This window comes from Piliocolobus tephrosceles, chromosome 3 (genome assembly GCF_002776525.5).
Source record: "Piliocolobus tephrosceles isolate RC106 chromosome 3, ASM277652v3, whole genome shotgun sequence".
Lineage (NCBI taxonomy): Eukaryota > Metazoa > Chordata > Mammalia > Primates > Cercopithecidae > Piliocolobus > Piliocolobus tephrosceles.
Window position 1 is genome coordinate 101,942,054 of NC_045436.1, and position 24,760 is coordinate 101,966,813.

The 24,760-nt window shown below is 40.0% G+C and overlaps 1 protein-coding gene and 1 pseudogene across 2 annotated transcripts in view; one reads left to right on the plus strand and one right to left on the minus strand.

Moving 5' to 3' along the window:
- The first annotated feature begins 1,619 nt into the window (after positions 1 to 1,619).
- The window catches only part of KLHL8 (kelch like family member 8), a 60,049-nt gene continuing 36,908 nt past the window's right edge, over positions 1,620 to 24,760 (plus strand). For both annotated transcript variants that reach the window (XM_023198102.3, XM_023198103.3), the window contains exon 1: positions 1,620 to 1,840. The gene's annotated coding sequence lies outside the window, so the exon portion shown is untranslated. The remainder of the gene's footprint in view (positions 1,841 to 24,760) is intronic.
- On the minus strand, positions 14,944 to 22,648 carry LOC111530872 (annotated as a pseudogene).

The window sequence follows — 24,760 nt, forward strand, 5'->3', positions numbered from 1 at the left end:
GTTGGGCCCACAGAGCAGACAATAGTTTGTGACAAAAGTCTGTCCAAGAGTGTTGACAGACTTCAGTCTTTCTTCCTCCAATATGAGTTAAGTAAATGAAAACTCAGGTAAGGCAATTATGTTCCTCTTTGGCAGGTCTGGTTTCTAGGCAGATAAGAGAAATTCAGAGAAGGACTTCATTTGGTGCTTTGGGAGAGACAAAGAATTGAGAGGCAGGAGGGGTAGCGGGGAAGGTAAAAGAGACCGTGAAGCTGCTTCCTCAGTTCAGCGCGGCAAAGCACCCTATTTTGGGGTATTGGCTTCTGAGCCCCAACAATTTTTACATCACCTTCCAGATACATTTTATGACTTTTCTTCACTGCATACTTCTTTAAAACTCATCTTACTCTATTTTTCTAAAGGTATTTGCATTAAATGTGCAAAATACTAATGCTCTAAAGAGGAATATTTTGAAATATTAAGAATTATTTATATTTCAATGTAAATAAAGTGATTTTTTTCTAGAAATAAAATTTCAGATTCAAATAGTCGTTTTGGGGTTTTTATAGAAGATGCATATGTATATATAGATATATATGTTCATTTCGATTAAAATCAATGTGCTAATGTTCATATGTATTAATAAAGGTCCTAGGATTAAATTTATTCTGAAATAGACTCCTAAGATTGTGAAAGTTTAGCCTGGCAAAAGACACATTTAGGGGAATATCTTTCTTTAAAAAACTTTTGTTTTGTTTTGTTTTTTTTTTTTACTGTCTCTTGATCTCCCGCTTCACACATTCCACTTTATTGACACTATAGAAAAATTGATTCACAGCATTTTTACTTGCACTGTTTTATTTTATTTTATTTTTTATTTTGACGGACTCTTGCTCTGTCGCCAGGCTGGAGTGCAGAGGCACAATCTCGGCTCACTGCAACCTCCTACTCCCGGGTTCAAGCAATTCTCCTGTCTCAGCCTTGCGAATAGCTGGGATTACAGGCACGCATCACCACGCTCAGCTAATTTTTGTATTTTTAGTAGAGACGGGGTTTCTCCATGTTGGCCAGGATGGTCTCGATTTCTTGACCTCGTGATCCGCCCGCCTCGGCCTCCCAAAGTGCTGGGATTACAGGCGTGAAGCCACCGCGCACTTTCACCGCTTTTTAGCAGCGAGCTCTCAGGTCAATCAACTGCTTTCTTAGGTTTACAAACTGTGGGTGTGTATTTATAAACACAAGTTGTTTTGTATATCCTTTGTACAGCACGTGGTGAAAGTGACACAGGAATAAATGCAAACCTTTTTTTCCCCTTCTTTTTTCAAAGACATAAATACCAGAAACACAACCACAGAAGGGGATTTGGTGGACATAAAAAGAAACTAAATTTTGTACCGCCACAGAAGTGAAGCATGGATAAGCTCAAAGGTATTCATGCAGTGTTTTATTTCAAGATTTGTTATGGGGACGTCAGCCACGCCCTGGTCCGCCTTCACCAGGCCGGGCAACACTGCCCAGTCCCTGAGACCCATGAGCAGCGGGGGCGAGGTCGTGGGGTGGACTCCGGGAGGAGGTTACGAGAACCACACTTCCCAGAGTGCCGTGCGTAGCCCCGCGCAGCCTGCCCCGCCCCGCCCCGCCCGCCCCGCCCCCGGAGGCCGCCACTCGCGGGGGCCGAGGTGAGAAGACGCCAAGCGCCCGCCAGGGCTCTGCGGGGCAGTGCAGGAGAGCGCGCGTCCGCTGGGTGCTCGGGCAGGGCTGATGAGGTGCCGTTGAGGGCGGCCGGGGCTCCAGGAGCCGGGGAACGTGGCTGCAACCTTAGCGACACCAGGAAGAATAGAGCGGAGGGTCGAAGATTGAGGTAACGGTACTCTTGTCTCCCCTCAGTCCCCTCTTCCTTTGTGCGGTGCCGTGCGCTCGCGCGGAGCCCTCCCTGACCCCAGCCCCGAAGTCGCAACACCGTCTGGTCTCGGATCTCTGGCGTGGGAAGGAAATTCGAGCCCTCGTGCACCAACCGAAACTCCACAGCTGAGAGGGCTTGGGGCCTGACAGCAAGAGCTCCAGCCCCGGAGCTTCCTTGCACGGCTTCTGTCGCCTCCATTGGCCAGAGGAGCAGGATTATGCTCCCGGCTCCCGGAGGGGAGCCCCAGCCTCTGGCTCTGTCAGCCTCGCCGGCGCCTCCTTGGCTCCCTCCTCCCGGCCTTTCGAAGAGGGACCCAGGCAGGTGCTTAGCGAGGTCCAGGGAGAGGGCAGGCACGGTGCGGCTGGCGAGGGTTCAGGGCCCCGGGAGGGCGGCCGGAAGCCCCCTGGAGCCGCTGCCTGCGGGGGCGGGGCGAGTGGGCCACCTCCGGCCCACGCCGCGCGGGGACGAGGCGAGGAAGGCACTGCCTCTCCCCACTCGGGGGGCTTGCTGGCCGCGCTGGAGGTGCCTGTCCGGGCGCGGCGGTGTAGACTTTGTGGAGAGTGCCTCCTGGTGTGGACCCAGGAACCGCAGCCTCTTTCTAGACGGGCAGCCGCCGGATGGAGTTGTTACCGACACAATGACAGCTCTTTACGCCTTCTACTCCGTGCTGGGCTCAGTTGTCTTGCTGGTTTCTTCAGAGAGAGCGATTTGACTACATAGCTTGAATTTTCTACGTGCCTCGTGCTTTACTGGACTTGCACTGTTTTTCCCTCTTGGCAATGTTTAATCGGGTGACTTTTCGTAGAAAACGTTCAGTATTTTCATCAGCGTTCATGGCTAACTTTATTTTTGACTCTTTGCCCTAAGCTAATGTCACCAGTTTAGAGTGATACTTTGGGAAAAGGTCCTTAGAACCTGGGTTGACATAAGTATTTTATCTGCTGGTTGCACGTTTTTTCCTTTGCATTGTTTTTCTCCCATACAAGATGGTAATTGTTGGACTCTCGGTGTTCTTTATTCTCTCTCTAGAAGGAAATCCTCTTCCCGCATCTTTCTCATGTTCTGGCCCTGCGGTACTCTTGAGTACGCAGAGGACTGCTGCTATCACTGCTGGCAGCTGGAAAGCAGCTTGGAGATGGCGGGGGCATTAAGCTGCTGCTTTTCCTCAGACTTCCTCCTGGCACCCTCCTTCATTTGTCAAACTGACCCAGTTCAAACTTCAAACTTTTAGTCACTTTATTTATTTAGTCACTTTTTAAAAAAATTGCTTTCAAGATACCAAATTGCCTAAGCCTAAATATAAAAAGAAGTGTCTCAGGGGCCGGGTGCAGTGGTTCACGCCTGTTACCCCAGCACTTTGGGAGGCTGAGGCGGGGGGATCACTTGAGGTCAGGATTTTCGAGACCAGTCTGGCCAACATGGTAAAACCCCGTCTCTACTAAAAATACAAAAGTTAGCCGAGCGTGGTGGCACATGCCTTTAGTCTCAGCTACTCGAGAGGCTAAGACAGGAGAATGGCTTGAACCCGGGAGACAGAGGTTGCAGTGAGCCGAGATCATGCCACTGCGCTCCAGCCCGGCTGACAGAGTGAGACTCCATCTCAAAAAAAGAAAAAAACGTCTCAGGATACTCTATTCAACTACATATGAGCACTTAGCTTCATCCTTTTAATTTTTAAAGCTGCCAATTCTTTTAGCATTTGATAAGATTACTGGTAATTGATTAGGATTATATATTCTGTAACAATTGCACATTTTTTGACAAGAAACTCAGTTCACATTCAGTGAGGGAATTTTTTAAAAACAGTATTTCTATATTCATTAAGAAGAAAGTTGGGGCCAGGTGCCGTGGCTTATGCCTGTAATCCCAACACTTTGGGAGGCTGCGGCGGGCGGATCAAGAGGTCAGGAGATCAAGATTATCCTGGCCAACATGGTGAAACCCCGTCTCTACTAAAAATGCAAAAAAAATTAGCTGTTCGTGGTGGCGCGTGCCTGTAGTCCAAGCTACTCCGGAGGCTGAGGCAGGGGAATCGCTTGAACCTGGAAGGTGGAATCTCCTGATTGAGATCACGCAACTGCACTCCAGCCTGGCGATAGAGCCAGACTCCGTCTCAAAAAAAAAAAAAAAAAAAAAAAAAAAAAAAAAAAAAGTTGGGGAAAGTTTGATCCCACCTGCTATTTTGAAAAATGAATTTTATTTTTTAGAGCAGTTGTAAGTTCATAGCAAAACTGAGTGGAAGGTATACAGATTTCTCATGTATCGCCTACCCCTACAGAGCCAAAATCCCCATCAGAGTGGTACATATGAACCTACATTGACATATCATTGTCACATCCACAGTTAGGGTTCAGTCTTGGTGTTAAACATTCTGTGGGTTTGGGCAAATAACCCTTTTGTTTTTATTAAGAACTTTTGAGAGTTGCAGAGAACTGAAATGGATATTGTCATTTTAAAAAGGTTAAAGAGACTATTGCAGACATCTTAACATTAATTTCAGATAGTTTTTGTGTTTTATAAATTGAATGTTTAAATTTTTGGTTACTTATATTGGAATTCCCAAAAGAGTCACATTTATTTTTGTGTATTAAGAACTAAAGAGCCCCACGTGGTAACTCACACCTGTAACTGCAGCAATTTGGGAGGTCGAGGCAGGAGGATCGCTTGAGTCCAGTAGTTCGAGACCATCCTGGGCAACAAAGTGAGACCTGTCTCTATATTTAAAAAAAAAAAAAAAAAAAAAAAGAGGTCAGGCTCGGTTGCTCATGCTTGTAATCTTAGCACTTTTGGAAGCCAAAGCAGGCCAATTGCTTGATCCCAGGAGTTCAAGACCAGTCTGCACAACATGGCGAAACCCTGTCTCTACAGAAATAAATAAATAAGTAAATAAAAATTAGCCGTATGTGGTGGTGTGCACCTGTGGTCCCAGCTACTTGGGAGACTGAGGTGGGAGGATCACCAGAGCCCAGGAAGGTCAAGGCTGCGGTGAGCCATGATTGTGCTGCTGCAGTGGGCCATGATTGCACCACTGTACTCCAGCCTGGGTGACAGAATGAGAGCCTATTTCCAAAAAAAAAAAAAACAAAAACAAAAACAAAAAAAAGGTGAGAGATGAGGGAGGATAAATGTTTCATAAGATAAAATGTTGTTTTCAATCGCTAAAATTCACTTGACGATGTCTTTTTTTTTTCTGAACAAAATGTTTTTTATTAACCAAAAAAAGAGGGAGGTGAGCATTTTAAATAAATTAATTTTTGTTTACTCATGTCAAGATGTGTCTACAATAAAAATGTCACCCATTAGTCTGTTTTTTAAAAATTCAGTTTTTTCTGTTTTGAGGGACTTTTAGGGAAGCACCAGACTATAATAATGTTCTGAGCTCCCTTCTGGTACTACACAATTCTCTGTTAGAATCCCAGATCTCCACTTATTGGCTGTGTGAGCATGGCAAGTAATTTTCTAAACCTCTTTCCTTAGCTGTGGAAGGGGGATAAAAATAATACGTACTTCTGTTTTACCAGAATTGAGGATTATTTGGTGGTGTATGTGAAAGCATTCTGTAAGCTGTAATCAACTATAATATGCATTGATATTACTAGTCACATGCTGCATTTAAAAATGCTGCCAGTACAATTTATTTTCTGGTGGATATTGCTACGTAGATACTGTCAGCTGCCTTTTTTTTTTTTTTTTAATGGGTTGGTCATGCAAGAAAGTATATTGTTTGGTTTGGTTATGAATGATTTAGTTGGTTCTTATGAGTCAGAGAGATAATTATGGAAGAGGGTTGGAGGGACCTTGGGAAATTTTCTACTTCATCTCTCTGACTCTTAACCTGCATCTGTTAGCGTGCGAATAAATGGTCTTTCAAGGGTCTGTGAACTCTACTGTTTATACTTTTCTGGGGAGAAATTAAATGAAAATTTGTACTTTTCTGGGGAGAAATTAAATTAAAAGAGCAACATGACCTTGTTCCCACTAAAGGTTTAGGAAACCACTAGCTTCAATGATCTAGGCAGGTTTCTTTAGTAAAAATGTTAGAGATTATTTTTAAAATTAGTTTTTTGTGGAAAGGAAAGAGAAACAGGTTATATTGCGGAAAGGAAAAGAAAACAGATTATTTTTGAAGCACCGAGTGTCTGTTTTTCTTCCAAAACTAGAAGTTGATGTTTATGATACACTACCTTTATATGAATAATAGTGCTGCTACTTCTACCTGGAAGTGGTACCTTCGGTTGATTCGTTATGATTAGGCAGATATTGTCTACTCCTCTCTTCTTCCCCACCCCTAGCCTTGATGGGCAATACAGTGGGGCAGAGAATGGGACTTTAATACAATTCAGCATGTCAGAATATTATTTAAAATGCCAAAAGGTAATTTGGCTTGTTTATTCTAAATTTGGATGTTCTTTGTTTTCACAACAAGACACCCAATGTTAAAGAAAATAAAGTATTTAATCTTTCAAACTAGATGATGATATATACATAAGCTGTTGTATATTTTCTTGTATATCATAGAGTATAAAATTATATTAAATCCTAATTGATTATCACTTTGACTTTTAGTATTTCTAGTTTGGAAAGATGGATATGTATGTTTTCAAGAAATTTACAGTTTGCTTTTGTAGATTATATTATAATTTGTGATTTTCATTTATAACATTTAAAACTTATTTGCTTTTTTGGAATTTCTGAATCAGATATACTTTTAAATCTTAGTTTATTCTTATAAGAATAAGAGTTTGGAATTTTGCCCTGTTTTCCTTGTATAATGATTGCTGCGCTATAAGGCTTTACAGTGTAAAACCAAGTTCTGTTCTGGATCAGTTACCAGTAGCATTCCCAAGGCTGGGAGAGTATGAGGTGGATCCATTGATGCTATACAAACTTGTGAATGAATCTATCAAGTAATGTCGTGTTCCTTGAGATATTTTTTTCCTTTGATATTAATATTTTCATTTAAAGTTGAAATGTTTTTCGGAGTTCAAGGTTCTAAACTAATATTTGGGAATTTATAGAATAAAGTAGCAGAAGCGTGGTTCTTTGTAAAAATAGTCTGAGAAGTCTTAGATAGACCTCAAAGATTAGCAGTAGAGATGAATGCCAGTATTGCAGCATACTTTATATGTAAATGATAAGTCACTATGTTGGATCTTTAGTTATTTTAATGCAGAGGATTGCTTAACTTTAATAATGAAAGTTTGAATTAAGTTATTTAGATATGGAAAATAAAAGGGAATAATTTCAGCAAAAATTTTACCTATGGGAATCCTATCATTTTAAGATTAGTGATTTGTATGAGTTCTTCTACGTTTAAACCTTTAAAACTTCTGGCCAAGCGGGGTGGCTCACATCTATAATTCCAGCACTGTGGGAGGCCGAGGCAGGTGGATCACTTGAGGACAGGAGTTCAAGACCAGCCTGGTCAACATGGTGAAACCCTGTCTCTACTAAAAATACAAAAATCAGCTGGGCATGGTGGTGCATAGTTGTAATCCCAGCACTTGAGAGGTGGAGACTGGAGGATCATGTGAACCCAGAAGGAGGAAGCTGTGGTGAGCTGAGATTGTGCCACTGCCCTCCAGCCTGGGTGACAGAGCAAGACTCCATCTCAAAAGAAAAAAAAAAACCTTTAAAAATTCCTGAAACATTTCCTGTATAGGGAGAATATTAATACCACTATTTTAGTTCTCATTGTCATTTACACATAGGCACCTCCATACGGGGATAACATTAATTCTGTCTTTGGCCTAGTGATAAGAGCTTGGGCTTTATAGTCAGGCAAGTCTCTATTGAATCCTGGACATTGCACTTCATAGCTATGAGACCTTGGGTAGGTGTCTTAACTTCTCTGAGTCTCATTATCCAAAGCTGTAAACAAATAGGAATTTTACCTTTTTCAGTTATCCTGAGGATTCAAATGAATACATGTATTTAACTCATGATGACAATTATATACATACATACATATATACACATATCTGTTATGTGTCACTTTGTTAATGCATTTAAGCTTTATAGCAATCCTATGAGGTTGGTACTATTACTTTCCTTATTTTTACAGATGAGGAAACTAAAGCTAATGAAACATGTAGCATAACCAATATTGTACAACGAATATGCAACTAATAAGTAGATAGAAGCACCCAATTAATACTGGCTGTTGTCATTTTAAAAAAAAGATGACTTAGGGTATTATCATCTTTTCTATGGTGGGTTTCTAATAATTACACTCTCATGTAGAGCATTATAAAGCATATTTTATTTCTTTGCTGGAAAAAAATGTTGATTGCCGGACTGTGTTCCTGACCAAGGACTCAGGATCACATAATTTGTAAAAGTAATAACATTTGTTTATTGAATGCTTACTGTGTACTAGATACAGAGCTAAATACTTTATATACATTACTTCACTTACCCCTCACAACAACCTTAGAGCTGAGGCTCAGAGTAATTTTAAGTAACTTGCCCAAGGCTACACAATTAACAGCGAATCCCAAAACTGTCTAGCTCTAAAGTCTCTGCTGCTAACCACCAGTTTATATGCCTTGTGTCACATATGGCTGACAGATTTCTCTCAAAAGCAAGGCAACAGCTTCTGTAATTTTAAACAGCAAAATGTGCTACTATAATTTTGAACTAGAAGGAAACTGATTACCTACTGCCTGTAGGCTAAACCAAGCTTACTGCCTGTTTTTGTAAACAAGTTTTATTGGAACACAGCCATGCTGTGTTCTTTTAAAAATAAAGACACTGAGACCCAGAGAGATTAGGTAACTTCCCAGTAATGTAACTAGTAGTAATCTAATGTCAGTAACTATGTTAATAAGCCTCTGAAAGTCCGCTGATCCCTGAATCCTATGTTGCCCCCTAAACTCTGTGTAAGATCAGCAGTGTGCTCTATTCAGAGGGTCGATCCCTGGTTGGCATAGCCATCCCTTCAGTAAGTATTCAGCTTTGTGCTTTTCGTTGGATTTCAGACATCCAGTGTGAAGTATTCCATACTTTGATACTTGGCAACAAATTATTGATAAATTAATTTTTAGTAGGCCTTGTTATCTTAAGTACAACCCTGTCGCTTCTCTGACATTCTCAAGTAAAAATAATGAGTAATATAGGCCCCTCTTAAGGTTCATGCATGTAGTTCACATATTTAGGTAAAATTCAAGATCTTTCTTTTACTACTTTATACTAGACTTTTAGACCACTATGACTGTGATAAAGTGGCCCAGTTCAAACAAGGAAATGATTACTGTAAGGTGTCAATGGAATTCCGTTTTAATAAAACAGATCCCAAAATAAACATCTTACAAAGTATTCAATGTAGTGAAAATGTTGCTTATAGACCCTAGAAATGACATTAGTATTTAACAAGCAGACTTTGATAATAGTCGTATCTAATATTGCATGTGTCATTTAAGGATGGGGATACACTCTTAAGAAACATGTTAATAGGCAATTTTGTCATTGTGCAAACGTCATAGAGTATACTTACACAAACCTAGGTGGTATAGCCTGCTACACACCTAGGTTATGTGGTGTAGCCTATTGCTCCTGGATTACAAACCTGTATAGCATGTTACTGTACTGAATACTATAGTCAATACTGTAACACAGTGGTTACCTATTTATGTGTCTAAACAGAAAAGGTACAGCAAAAATAAAGTGTTAAAATTTTGTGGGACTATCATCTATGCATTGGTCACCATCATCATCTGTTGTTGACGAGAACACTGGTATGCAGCACATGACTGTAAAGACTGTAAGTGCTATTGTTAAGAACAACTTTTTTTTTTTTTTTTTTGAGATAACATCTCACTCTGTTGCTTAGGCTGGAGTCCAGTGGCAAGATCATGACTCACTACAGCCTTGACCTCCCTGGGCTCAGATGATCCTCCTACCTCAGTCCCCCGAGTAGCTGGGACTACAGGTGCAAGCCACCACACCTAGCTAATTTTTTAATTTTTGTCAAGACTGGCTCTCACTATGTTTCTCAGGCTGGTCTTGAACTCCTAGTAGGCTCAAGCAGTCCTCCCAGCTCATTGGTAACTGGTTGTTTTAAGCATTTCAGTTTTCAAAAAATTACTAGGTTGTATAACTCACAACAAGTCATCAAGATATTTTTAATAAGTGGAACTGGTACATGAGAGGGCACGTAAATTAAAAAGATTTTGGATATCTTAGCTAAATGGAACCTGGGAAAGCTTATATGAACAGCAATGTGAGAGTGTTTATTTCCTGACAGCCCTACCAATTTTATTTTATTTTTTTTTGTCTTTTTTTTTTTTTTTGAGACAGAGTCTCGCTCAGTCGCCCAGGCTGGAGTGCAGTGGCCGGATCTCAGCTCACTGCAAGCTCCGCCTCCCAGGTTCACGCCATTCTCCTGGCTCAGCCTCCCGAGTAGCTGGGACTATAGGCGCCCGCCACCTCGCCCAGCTAGTTTTTTGTATTTTTTTAGTAGAGACGGGGTTTCACTGTGTTAGCCAGGATGGTCTCAATCTCCTGACCTCGTGATCCGCCCGTCTCGGCCTCCCAAAGTGCTGGGATTACAGGTTTTTTTTGTCTTTGCCAATATTTAATTTCATTGATTAATAAGGATGTTTTAATAATTTCATTGATCATTTTCCCTTTCATTATAATCTGCCTTTTTTCTATATGTAAGGATAGTTTTAGGCAGACAGTGTTGCTGTACTACTAACTGAAGGCCATGTTATTGTTGGTCTCTACTCAGTTATTCTTCAAGAATACATTTGTCTAAAGGAGGACTCTGACATCGAGCTGTTTCAGGCATCTAATTCACACCTAAGTTTAGCTATGACTTTGACTTTAGCACCAGTGACCTCTCTTATCAGTCTTTCCAGTAAAAGTTTGACTATGACTTTGACTTTAGCACCAGTGACCTCTCTTATCAGTCTTTCCAGTAGCCTACTAGATCTCTCCATCTCTCATCAGTGTTGAGTTTCAGCACGCCCTGACTTCCAATTAGGAAATTATTCTTTCCAACTCAGTGATCTTGGCTCACTGCAACCTCCACCTCCCAGGCTCAAGTGATCCTCCTACCTCAGTCTTCCAAGTAGCTGGGACCACAGGCGTGTGCCACCATGCCTAGCTTATTTTTGTATTTTTTGTAGAGATTGTGTTTTGCTTTGTTGTCCAGGCTGGTCTCAAACTCCTGGGCTCAAGTGATCTGCCTGCCTTGGTCTCCCAAAGTGCTGGGTTTACAGGCTTGAGCCACTGTGCTTGGCCAAGAAAAACATTTTTTTAAAGTCACAGCAGTAACTTGTTTGAAGTCATGTATACTTTCAGTAGGAACTATTGAAGCTATTATATAGTTTTTCAAACCAGCAGATTCTCCTTTAATTATTGGTATATTTTGGACTGATTGACTCAAAATTTTAAATGTAAATAAAAAGGAAATAGAGTAGAGTATAGCCTACTTTTTTCCTGACTTAAAAGTAAAAATGGAAATTTTAAGAAGAGTATTACCTTTGAAATAAAGTGATTCAAAAATTGAAGTAAATGTCTTATGCACAGTGTTACTTTAGTTAAAATTATTTAAGCATACATTGATTTGGATTATAATAGGAAAATCTCTAGTGTTCATAATCTGTTCATCCATTGTAAAAATATTTTAAGTACTTCTGTTTGTTTATTATGTTATATGTGTTTACTGAACATGGGAGTAATAGCAGTGAAGACAGACGGTGCCTCTACTTTAGGGGCTTATGTAGTATTACAGGGAAGACTAGTAGTGAATAGGCACTTATAAGTAATAAGTATTTTAAATTTGACCAAAAATTGAGTATGACATTCTTTGTGGTAAGTACAATGAAAAAAAAATACCAGATTTTTGTGGGAGCACAGAGGAGGTACACTAGGAATAGGGAAGATTTTTAGGGATGGCCTTCTTGAGCAGATGAACCTGAGCTGAGTCTTAGAAGATGAGCAAGAGTTAGCAGGAGAGAGTGGTGATAAAGGGCATTTCAGAAAGAGTAGAAAGCCTGAAAGGAGGCAGAGATGTAAAATAGCCTAAAGTATGTGGAAAATTAAACACATTCAGGTTTTGCTCTATAGAACATGAGGTGAGGTTTGCCATTTTGTTATTTCACAAGTATGCAAGAGTTAATTTTGATAAATGCACACACATCTGCCATCAACATTCAGGTGTGGGTCTAAAATTAATCACATACTGCTATAAAATATAATCTTCTTGTATCCAAAGTCTTCACCTAACTGAATTGTCAAATAACTTTTAAAATTATTATTATTATTATTATTTGAGACAGAGTCTCTCTCTGTCCCCCAGGCTGGAGTGCAGTGGCGTGATCTCGGCTCACTGCAAGCTCCACCTCCCAGGTTCATGCCATTCTCCTGCCTCAGCCTCCTGAGTAGCTGGGACTACAGGCACCCGCCACCACACCCGGCTAATTTTTTTGTATTTTTTTTAGTAGAGATGGGGTTTCACCGTGTTAGCCAGGATAGTCTCAATCTCCTGACCTTGTGATCTGCCCTTCTCGGCCTCCCAAAGTGCTGGGACTACAGGCATGAGCCACTGTACCCGGCCAATTATTATTTCATAAATATGCAAGAGTTGATTTTGGTAAATGTACACACATCTTCCATCAGCTTTCAGTTGTAGCTCTAAAATTAATCAGATACTGCTATAAAATATAATATTTTATATCATTTAAAATCTTCATCAAACTGAATTATAAAATATCTTCTTTAAAATTACTTTAAAGAAGATTGTGTCTAATAGAGTACTGTAGCAGCAATTATATTATGGCATTGAGGTTTTTTATTTTTATTTGTACTTTTTTGTTTGTTTGTTTGAGACAGAGTCTCACTCTGTAGGACCAGGCTGGAGTGCAGTGGAGCAATCTTGGCTCACCACAGCCTCCACGTCCCGGGTTCAAGCGATTCTCCTGCCTCAGCCTCCCAAGTAGCTGGGATTGCCTGCCACCACGCCTGGCTAATTTTTGTATTTTTAGTAGAGACAAGGTTTCACCATGTTGGCCAGGCTGGTCTGGAGCTCCTGACCTCAGGTGATCCAACTGCCTCAGCCTCCCAAAGTGCTGGGATTACAGGTGTGAGCCACTGCACCCACCTGGCATTGAGTTTTTGAAGAGGTACTTTCAAAGTGCCATTTGGGGCTGGGCGTAGTGGCTCATGCCTGTAATCCCAGCATTTTGGTAGTCTGAAGCGGGCAGATTGCTGGAGCTCATGAGTTCACCACCAGCCTGGGCAACATGGCGAAACCCCATCTTTACAGAAAATACAACAATTAGCCTGGTGTGGAGGTGTGTACCTGTAGTCCCAGCTACTCAGAAGGCTGAGATGGGAGGATGGCTTGAGCCCGGAAGTCGGAGGTTGCAGTGAGCCGAGATTGTGCCACTGCACTCCAGCTTGGGCCAACGGAGCCAGACCTTGCCTCAAAAAAAAAACAAGAACAACAACAACAAAAAACAAAACAGAACACCAAGTGCCATTTGGAATTCTTCTTTCTGTTTAGTAGTCTTTTGATTAATGTGTAATATGAAAACACAGTCACTGTGATGCAAAGAGTTATGAGGATAATACAGTATAAAGTGAGTTAGTACAGTATTCAGTGTAATGGTATTACATACTGATACCACATGCTAAATGTGATAGAAATTGTGAGTACAAAGGAAGCTAGAGAAAGAGAATAAGGTGGTCTGGCTTAGTATAATAGGATCTTTAAGCTTTTGCTATCAGTCCTGTTTTCTGTAATTCATTGCAAATAATGTTTACGTATAAAAATATATTAGTTTTGTTACATATGCTTTGCATTGAACCATAAACCTGTCTGCTTCTGTTTGAAGTATTTTCTCTTCATAACTTCCTATTTTGTTGATCGATATGCCTTTACTGGCACTTAAAGGAGGAAAAAAAAAAAAAAGGTATCAACTTCCTGTCTGCTTCATTGTCATAACATGCCAGCATGTGATAGAAATGGACATCTGTAGCCTATTATGACAATGACATACCACGGATGTCCATTTTTTTCTTCTCTCTTGTTTTGTGCTTTTAATCTTCTAACATATTTGAGGAAGGAGGAATATCATTTATTTTTCTCCATAAGAATCAGAATCTTAGGCGTATTTTTAAAAAAAATTCTTGTTGTTTGAATTCTGGAGTTTAGGCTGAATTACATTTTTACTTGATACTAATCTATAGTCTTTATAAGTCCTAAAGTCTACTGAGTTCCTTAGGCAGAGTGAATAGTCTTTGAGTAAGCAGTCTTTTCCGGCTCCTGTCTTCCTGTTCTATTATATATAATAGATTTTTTAAAGTTGTTTAAGAGAATTTTGTATAGACAGATTGTGAGCTGTTGTGTCCTGCCCAAATCTGAATTCAAATGTAAAAATAATTTTATAAAAACGAATATTAATTAAACCCTTTTCATAGAAATGGTACGCTGACAAATGAAAACATTTTGTGACAACAATAATAAAACTTTCACTAGATAGAGCTAGAGTAGTTTGATGTAAGGGGAAAAAGTATATGGTCATTTTTAATTGTATGCATTTTAACTTAGTAAAATTTAAAAATAAGATATTAGTGATACCTGCTGTCATAATACTCATGTAGGACACAAAATATGGCATGACAAAATGAAGACTCCCGGGCTCAGTGGCTCAGGCCTGTAGTCCCAGCATTTTGGAAGACCCAGGTGGGAAGATGGCCTGAGTCCAACAGTTCAAGACCAGCCTGGGCAACATGGCAAAACCCCATCTCTACAAAAAATACAAAAATTAGCTCAGCATGGTGGTTACACGCCTGTAGGATTGCTGGAGCCTGGGAGGTCAAGGCTGTGAAAAGCTGAGATTGCGCCACTGCACTCCAGCCTGGGTGGCAGAGTGAGACCCTGCCTAAAAAAAAAAGAAGAAGAAGAAGACTCACTAGACTAATAAGAGTTGACCCAGGTTTTTGTTTTTTTTGGTTTTGTTTTGTTTAGTTTTTTGTTTGTTTGTTTTTGGCTAAGCATAGGGGACTTTATTAATGGTACACACCAGGTGGGGCTCCTAGGCCCCTCCCTCTTCAGGGGTTCTGCATGGACACTGAGGAAGGGAGATTCTCAGTGTAGTGGGGGACTGAGTGTGGCAGGGACTCCCCAGCAGTGAGGACCTCTCTCTTCCTCTCATGCTTTCGCTGGGGCTGGTGGTCTGGTGGTCTTACTCTTGGAGGCCATGTGGGCCGTGAGGTCCACCACACTGTTGTTGTAGTCAAATTCATCACTATACCAAGAAATTATCTTGACAAAGTGGTTGTTGAGGGCAATGCCAGCCCCAGCATCGAAGGTGGAAGAGTGGGTGTTGCTGTTGAAGTCGGAGGAGACAGCCTGGTGCTCATTGTAGCCCAGGATGCCCTTGAGAGGCATCCTGCTTCACCACCTTCTTGATGTCATCATATTTGGCAGGTTTTTCCAGACGGCAGGTCAGGTTCATGACCGACATGTTGGCAGTGGTGACACAGAAGGCCATGCCAGTGATCTTCCCGTTCAACTCAGAGAGGGCCTCGCCTACAGCCTTGGCAGCACCAGTAGAGACAGGGATGATGTTCTAGAGAGCCCCGCAGCCGTCACGCCACAGTTTCCCAGAGGGGCCATCCATAGTCTTCTGGGTGGCAGTGGTGGCGTGGACTGTGGTCATGAGTCCTTCCACAATACCAAAGTTGTCTTGGATGACATTGGCCAGGGGTGTTAAGCAGTTGGTGGTGCAGGAGGCATTGCTGATGATCTTGAGGCTGTTGTCATAATTCTCATGGTTCATGCCCATCACGAACATGGGGGCATCAGCAAAGGGGGCAGAAATTCATGACCCTTTTGGCTCCTTCCTACAAGTGAGCCCCAGCCTTCTTCATGGGGGTGAAGACACCAGTGGACTCCACAACGTACTCAGTGTCAGCATTGCCCCATTTGATTTTGGAGGGATCTCGCTCCTGGAAGATGGTAATGGAATTTCCACTGATGACAAGCTTGCCATTCTCAGCCTTGATGGTGCATGGAATTTGCCGTGGGTGAAATCATACTGGAACAAGTAGACCATGTAGTTAAGGTCAATGAAGCGGTCATTGATGGCGACAGTATCCACTTTGCGAGAGTTCAAAGCCACCCTGGTGACCAGGCACCCAATACAACCAAATCCGTTGACTCTGGCCTTCACCTTCACCGTGGTACCTCAGGGATGCAGCTGGAAATGCATGAGAAGATGCGGCTGTCTGTCGAATGGGAGGAGCAGAGAGCCAAGGTGACCCAGTTTTTTACATTGGGGAAAAAAACCCAACCCATAGAGATCGTGTTAATTCAGCCACTCATGACTCTGGCTCATTGTGGGCAAATACATAGATACTGTTAAGACACAGTCTTCAAGAAAGAGTACACTCTGTTAAGCAGGCAAGTCTAAAATACAAAAGAAAGAAAGTGAACAAGTCGGAGAAATACGGCGTACTATGGGGGTTCATAAGAAAGATCACATCCCGTTGGGAGAATTAGAAAATAATTCATAAAAAGGAATTGTTTAAGCTGGGCCTTGACATCATTCCCTCACAAGGAACAGCTTGAGCACTTGCAAATACCTTTGAGGAAAACTGAATAATTAAATCTGTGATATAGTGCAAAAAGAATGGACTTAATCACAGCTGGATTGAAGCCCCATCTCCCACCATTTCTAGCTGTGTGGCCTTGGGCAAGTCAGGGATGTTAGAACCATCTATGAGGTGATGCTTAACCAAGAGTATATTTAAGATTTCTGCCAAAATAGGTGGTGCACAGTGGTTTAATAAGTAGTGTTTCCGTCTTATTTTCCCCTTTCCCTACTTTATGTAAAAAATGAATGGAGAAAAAGAAGGTAGACTAGAGCCAGAGCAGTGAGGACCTTGAATGCCAGGGTAAGCTGAACTACATATATTAAGCAGTTTGGAAAGGACAATTAGAGTTAGATAAATCTAGCAGCATCTAATCCTTGATCAATGTTCAGTGATGGGAAGGAGGGATGTGGTGATTGGTTAGGGGAAGTCATTACAATCCAGGTTAATATATGGATCTGAACTAGAGTACAATGAGACAGAATAGAGTTCAATGATAATAGGAAGAAAGGGATGGATGAATAGAGATTTTTCCAAGCAGAATCCAGGAGAATTGAAGTGGATAGGTTGGGAAAGTGGAGAGAAGAGTCAAATATGGCTCACGTTTTGAAGTAGGGTAACTGAAAAAATGGTGTTGCTACTTGTAAAAGTAGGGGAATCTAAAAGTATAGTGAGGGAGAAGATAAGGACCTTGGTTTTTCATATATTTTGTTCTGTAATTATATTTCACTTATAAAGTGCTCTGAACAGTAGCGTGGTAGTTAATAGCACAGGCTGGGAGCCCTGCTGCCTAGGTTCACATCCTGGCTCCACCACTTACTTGGGCTTCACTCCTTCTCACTGTGCCTCAGTTTCTTCAGATAAGGCACAAAATATGACATAGCAAACTAAGTGAAAGAAGACTCCTGGGCTCAGTGGCTCAGGCCTGTAGTCCCAGTATTTTGGGAGGTCTAAGTGGGCAGATGACTTGAGTCCAGGAGTTCAAGACCAGCCTGGGCAGCATGGCAAAACCCCATCTCTACAAAAAATACAAAAATTATCCCAGTATGGTGGTGCACTCCTATAGTTCCAGCTACTTGGGCAGGGGGGCTGAGGCAGGAGGATAAAGGGCAAAATAAAAGTAGCTACTTCATAGAGTTGTAGTGAGGACTAAATAATTTAATTTACATGCAATTAGAACAGTGATGGCAGATAGTGTTTTCTATCGTGATGCTGATGATGTGTGCTTTTATTGTGTGTGTGTGTGTGTGCGCGCGTGTGTGTGTTTTCTTGAGTGAGAATCTTGCTCTGTCACCCCGGGTGGAGTGCAGAGGCATGATCACAGCTCACTGTGGCCTCGACCTCCTGGGCTGAAACGATCCTCCCACTTCAGCCTGCCAAGTAGCTGGGACTACAGGTTTGTGCCACCACACGTGGCTAATTTTAAAATTTGTTGTAGAGACTGAATCTCACTCTGTTGCCCAGGCTGGTCTAAACTCCTGGGCCCAAGCGATCCTCCCAGCTTGTCCTCTCAAAGTGCTGAGATTACAGGCACGTGCCATTGTGCCTGGCCGGCGTTTGCATTTTATTTTATGGGCTAATTGATCCCTTAAGCAGTAGAGTGGCTTGTGATTATATTGCTTTGTGTCTTTTGAGTTTTATCATGAGTATGTTGGAATGCAACTTTCTTTTTTTCCATTTTATTTTTTATGTTATAGCAAAATTGACATTTTTGGGGTACAGGTCCATGAATTTTAACAAATGTATAGATTTGTCTAATCATCACCCAAATCAATTTTAAATTAACATTTGAAATAGATGCAAAATAGTTTCATCATCCCATAAAACTCTTTTTGTCATCTCCTTTTAGTCATACTGTTTCCCTGCCCCTCATCTCTGGCAGCCACGAATCTGTTTTTCATCACTATGATTTTGTCCTTTTGAGGATATCATATAAATGGAATCATAGAATGTGTAGTAACCTATTGAGACTGGCCTGTTTCACTCAGCAGTTATTGAGATTCATCCAGGTTGTTGCATGTACCAAGTTTGTTCCTTTTTATTGTAAGGTAGTGTTCTATTGTATGGGTGTACCCACAGTTTGTTTATCCATTCACTTGTTGAAGGTTATTTGGATTATTCTTAGTTTTTAGCAATTGCAACTAGAGCTGCTATACATTTTCATGTACAAGTTTTTGTGCAAACGCGAGCTTTCATTTTTCTCAGTTAAATTGCCAGCAGTCAGATTGCTGGGTTATAGTGTAAGAGTATGTTTAACTGTGTAAGAAACTTCCACCTTTTTTTTTTAGAACAGTGATGCTGTTTTGCATTGCCACCAGCAGTATATGAAAATTCCAGGTGTTTCACATCCTCACCAGCACTTGGTATTGTTATTATTGTTTATTTTAGCCGTTCTAATAGACGTGTAGTAGTATTTCATTATGATTGTGGGGTGTGTGTATGGGGCTGTGTTGGTTAGGCTGGAGTGTAGTGGCTATTTACAGACATGATCGGATGGTAGTGCACTACAACTTTGAACTCTTGGGCTTAAACAGTCATCCTATGTAGCTGAGACTACAAGCACACGGCACTGGGCCTGGTTCATTATTTTGATTTTCATTTACCTAATGGCAGTGATGTTGAACATCTTTTTGTGTGCTTATTTCCATCCATATATCTTCATTGATGAAGTGTCTTAAGTCTTTGATCCATATTTTAATTGAGTTGTTTTTCTTACTGTTAAGTTTGAAAGTTTTATATATTTGGGATATAAATTTTTTGTCAAATATGTGATTTGCCAACATTTTTCTCCTGGTTTGGAGCTTGTCTTTTTATTCTCTTATAGGGTCTTTCTCATAGCAAAAGGTTTTAATTTTGATGGAGTCCATTTTAGCAGTTTTTTTCTTTCATATTTAACAACTATTAGCCTGACCCCGAGTCATGAAGTTTTTCTCCTATGTTTTCTTCAAAAAGTTTTATTGTTTTAGGTGTAGTTACATATATAACATAAAAATATATTTTATATATTATATAAAATGCATCAGAAACTATATGAAACTATAGCCAGGTGCAGGCTGTACCAGGCTACAGTGTGCTATGGTATGATTAACTTTTTGTGTGTTCACCTTGTTTTGTTTTGTTTTTTCTGAGATAGAGTCTCGCTTTGTCGCCCAGGCTGGAGTGCAGTGGCGCATCTCAGCTCACTGCAAACTCTGCCTCCCGGGTTCATGCCATTCTCCTGCCTCAGCCTCCGGAGTAGCTGGCGCCCACCACCATGCCCGGCTAATTTTTTTGTGTTTTTTTAGTAGAGATGGGGTTTCACCATGTTAGCCAGGATGGTCTCAATCTCTTGACCTCGTGATCCGCCCACCTCAGCCTCCCAAAGTGCTGGGATTACAGGCGTGAGCGACCGCGCCCAGCCATGTTCACCTTGTTTTTAGTGACCTTGCTAAACTTACTAGTTCTAGCTGTTCCTTGGGAATGGTTTACGTAGACCATTATGTGTGCTGATAGGGACAGTTTTATTTCTTTCCAATATTTGCCTTTTCTTTTTCTTGCTTTATTGCACTGGAGATAACTTTTACTTCCTATGTGGGTTTTCTTCTTTAGTATGTTGTTGTGGTGGTTTAATATGGCTTAATATGCTGGTAATATGGTAGACTATGTATTTTTGAGTATTGAAGCAGCCTTGCATAAACTCTTAGGATAAATTCTACTTGGTCGTGATCATTCTCTATGTTTTGCTGGATTATATTTGCTAATATTTGTTGGGGATTTTTATGTCTGTATTCATGAGTGATATTGATTTGTAGTTTTCCTTTTCTGTACTATCTTTGTTTTTGGTATCAGAGTAATAGCTTATCTCATGAAATAAGTTGGGAAGTGTTTTCGCCTCTTCCATTTTCTGAAAGAGACTTTGTAGAGTTGAGGCTATTTCTTCTTTAAATGTTTGTTAGAATTTGGTGAAACCATCTGGGCTTGAAGATTGCTTTTCAAACTGTGATTTAATTTCTTTAATAGTTATAGCAGTGCTCAGGTTGTCTTTTGGGTGAGTTCTGGTAGTTTGTGGGTTTTGAGGAATTGGTCCATTTCATCTAAGTTGTCACATTTATGTATGTAGAATTTTTCATAGCATTCACCTTATTTACCTTTTTAATGCCAGTAGCGTTTGTAATGATAGTCTCTGATATTACAGATTTTGGTGACATGTGTCTTCCCCTCCATGCCTTTTTTGCCAGATGTTTATCAATTCTGGTGATCAACAGGCCAGGTGCAGTGGCTCACACCTGTAATCCCAGCACTTTGGGAGGCCAAGGCAGGTGGATCACCTGAGGTCAGGAGTTTGAGACCAACCAGCCTGGCCAACATGCTGAAACCCTGTCTTTACTAAAAATATGTTGATCTTTTAAAAACAGCTTTTGGTTTGGATTTTTATGTATTGTTTTTGTTTTCAATGTTATTTTGTTTGTGCTTTTTATTTCCTTATGCTTGCTTTGAGTTTATTTTGTTCTTTTTCTAGTTTCTGAAAGTAAAGGCTTAGAATATTGATTTAATACTTTGGGTTTTTTTTTTTGTTGTTGTTTGTTTATTTGTTTTGTTGTTTTTGGAGACGGAATCTCGCTCAGTCACCCAGGCTGGAGGGCAGTGGCGTGATCTCGGCTTACTGCAAGCTCTGCCTCAGCCTCCCGAGTAGCTGGGACTACAGGCGACCGTGGGACTACAGGCAACCGCCACTATGCCTGGCTAATTTTTTTGATTTAATACTTTTTTAAAATGTAAGCACTTAATTTTCTAAACTTTCCCCTAAGCCGCTTTTTTACCTGTAGCCTACAAATTTTGATATTTTGATATTTTATATTTTCAGTTTTGTTAAGAACTAACTTAACGAAGAAATTTCTAATTTCTCTTAAGAATTCCTCTTTGCTCCATGGATTATTTAGATGTGTGCATTTAATTTGCAAGCATTTGGAGAGTTTTCTGTTGTCTCTATTACTTATTTCTAGTTTAATTCCATATGATCAGAGACTACACTTTATACAATGTAATTTCTTTTAAATTTGTTTAGGGTTGTTTATTGACTCAGGATATGGCTTATATAGGTCCACGTGCACTTGAAAAGAATGTATATTCTGCTGTTGTTGGGAGGAGTGTTCTATAAGCACCTGTGAAATCCAGTTGGTTGGTGATGTGTTTTGTTGTTTTATGTCATTGCTAATTCTCTGCTAACTAGTCCTGTAACTGAAGAGGAATGTTGAAATCTCTTCAGTTGTAATTGTGGATTTATCTGTTTCTCCCTTTAGTTGTTTTTGATTTTGCTTTGTGTATTTTGAAGATTTGAAGTTAGGTGTATGCACATTTAGACTATAGTATGTCTTTGGGAATCGATACTTTTATCATTATGCAATGTCTTTTTTTATTGCAGTGAAAAACACAACATAAAATTTATCATCTTAACCATTTTTAAGTGTACAGTACGCTAGTGTTAACTACATGTACATTGTTGTCCAACAGATCTCTAGAACTTTATCTTGCAAAACTGAAACGATACAATAACTCTTCTTACCACCCGTCTTGGCAGCTACCATTATACTTTCTATGAATTTGACTGCTTTAGATGCCTCATATAAGTGGAATCAGTGGAATTTGTCTTTTTGTTTCTGGCTTATTTCACTTTGTATAACGTCCTTAAGATTTATCCATGTTGTAGCATATGACAGGATTTTCATCTTTTTTGAATCTGAATGGTATTCCATTGTATGTATAAATCACATTTTCTTTTTCCATTTATCTGATGATGGACATTTAGGCTGCTTCTACCTCTTGGTTGTTGTAAATAACGCCACAGTGAACATGGGTGTGCAAATATGTCTTTGCTATCCTGTTTTCACTTCTTTTGGATATGTACCGAGAAGTGGAATTGCTGGATATGGTAATTCTATTTCTAACTTTTTGAGGACTATCCATACTATTTCCAAAGCAGCTATGGAAGCTATTTTACATTCCCACCAACAGTAGAAAGGGTTTCCAGTTTCTCTAAGTCCTTGCCAACACTTCTTTCTTTCCCGATCCTAACAAGTGTAAGGTGATACCTCATGATTTTGATCTACATCTCCCTGATGATTAATGATATTGAACATCTTTTTATATACAGTTGACTGTCAGTGTCTGCAGGTTACACATCCCCAGATTTAACCAAATATGGATTGAAAATATTTTTAATCCAATAAAAATAATACACATTTTAAAAATACAATATAATAACTATTTACATAGCATTTACATTGTCTTAGGTATCGTAAGTAATCTAGAGATAATTTAAAATATGTAGGAGGATGTACATAGATTATATGCAAATATCATACCAGTTTATATAAGGGACTTAAGGATACATGGATTTTGGTATCTGCAGGGATTCTGCAACCGGTCTTCTGAGGATACTGAATAAGGGCTGTACTTCATGGCCATTTGTATATCATCTTTGGAGAAATGTCTGTTCAAGTCCTTTACCTTTTCTTTTTCTTTTCTTTTCTTTTCTTTTTTTTGAGGCAGAGTCTCACTCTGTCACCCAGGCTGGAGTTCAGTGGCATGATAACAGCTCACTGCATCCTTGAATTCCTGGGCTCAAGTGATTCTCCCACCTTAGCCTCCTGAGTTGCTGGGACTATAGGCACATGCTACCACGTCCAGCTAATTTTTGTTTTATTTTGTAGAGACAAGGTCTGTGTTGCCCAGGCTGATCTCAAAGTCCTGGGCTCAAACAGTCCTCCAGTCTCAGCTTACCAGTGTTGGGATTATAGGAGTGAGCCACCACACCTGGCATTTTTTAGTTTTTGTTTGTTTTGTTTTGTTTTGAGACAGGTGCTTGCTGTATTGCCCAGGCTGACCTTGAAGTCCTGGGCTCAAGTGATCCTCCTACCTTAGCCTCCCAAGTGGCTGGGACTACAGTCATTCACCAGCCATTGCACCCAACCTTTTGCCCATTTTAAAATTGGGTTTTTTTTTTTTTTTTTTAATTGAGTTGTAGGAGTTCTTTGTATATCTGGATATTAACCCCTTTCCAGGTATATATTTGCAAATACTATTTTCTTCCATTCTGTAGGTTGCCTTTTCTTCTCTATTGATTGATTGTTTTGCTGCACAGAAGTTTTAAAGTTTGATGTCCCATTTGTCTGTGTTTACTTTTGTTGCTTGTGTTTTTTACGTCATACACAAGAAATCATTGATAAATTCAATGTTGTGAAGCCTTTTCCCCATGTGTTTTCCTCCAGTAGCTTTATGGTTTCAAGTCTAGTCATTTTATGGTTTCAGGGCTACATTTAGGTCTTTAATGAATTTTGAGTTAATTTTTGTATATGGTGTAAAGTAAGGGTCCAACTGCTTTCTTTTGCATGTGATATTTTTAAATAGTGTTTTTTATCACTAACAATTTTATGTGTTTGATATTATAGCTACTCTTCAGTTTTAAAAACATTCTTTAGGGTTTTGTTGTTGTTGTTACTGTTGGCATGGTGTGTCTTCTTTCTATCCTATTCCTTTAACTGTGTCTTTATACTTAAAGTAGGTTTTTTTCTTGTACGCATTTGATAGTTGGATTTTGCTTTTTCTTATCCAATCTGAAAATCTCTCTTTTTAAAAAAGTCTTTATTTGAGACCATTGTAGATTCACTTGCAATGCTAAGAAATAATAGATCTTATATTTCCTTCACCCAGTTTCCCTCAGTGATAACATCTTGTATAACTTTTGTACTAGGAAGTTGACTTTGATACATTGTCGATCTTATTCAAATTTCACCTGTTTTACATGCATTCGTGTGTATGTGTATGTTATCGCGTGTAGATTCATATGATCAAGATACAGTACAGTTCCATCACAAGTATCTCTTGTGCTACTCATTTATAGCCACATCTACTCCTCTCCTCTCATCCTTCCCTAACCTCTGACAAACAATAATCTGTTCTCCACTTCTATAACTGTCATTTTGAGAATGTTATATAGATAGAATCATACTGTATGGCTTTTTTTATTGAGCATACTTTGAGATTCATCTGGGTTGTTACATGTTTCAGTAGCTTGTCCCTATTGCTGAGTAGCATTCTTGAGTCTCTGCCTTTAATTGGAAGTGGTTAGTCCATTTATATTTAATGTGATTATTGATACTGTTGCGTTTAAATCAACATCTTACTCAGGGATCAGCAAACTATGAGCTTGGGGATTAAATCACACTCACCAAGTGTTTATTCTTTATTTTATTTTATTTTATTTTATTTTATTTTATTTTATTTTATTTTATT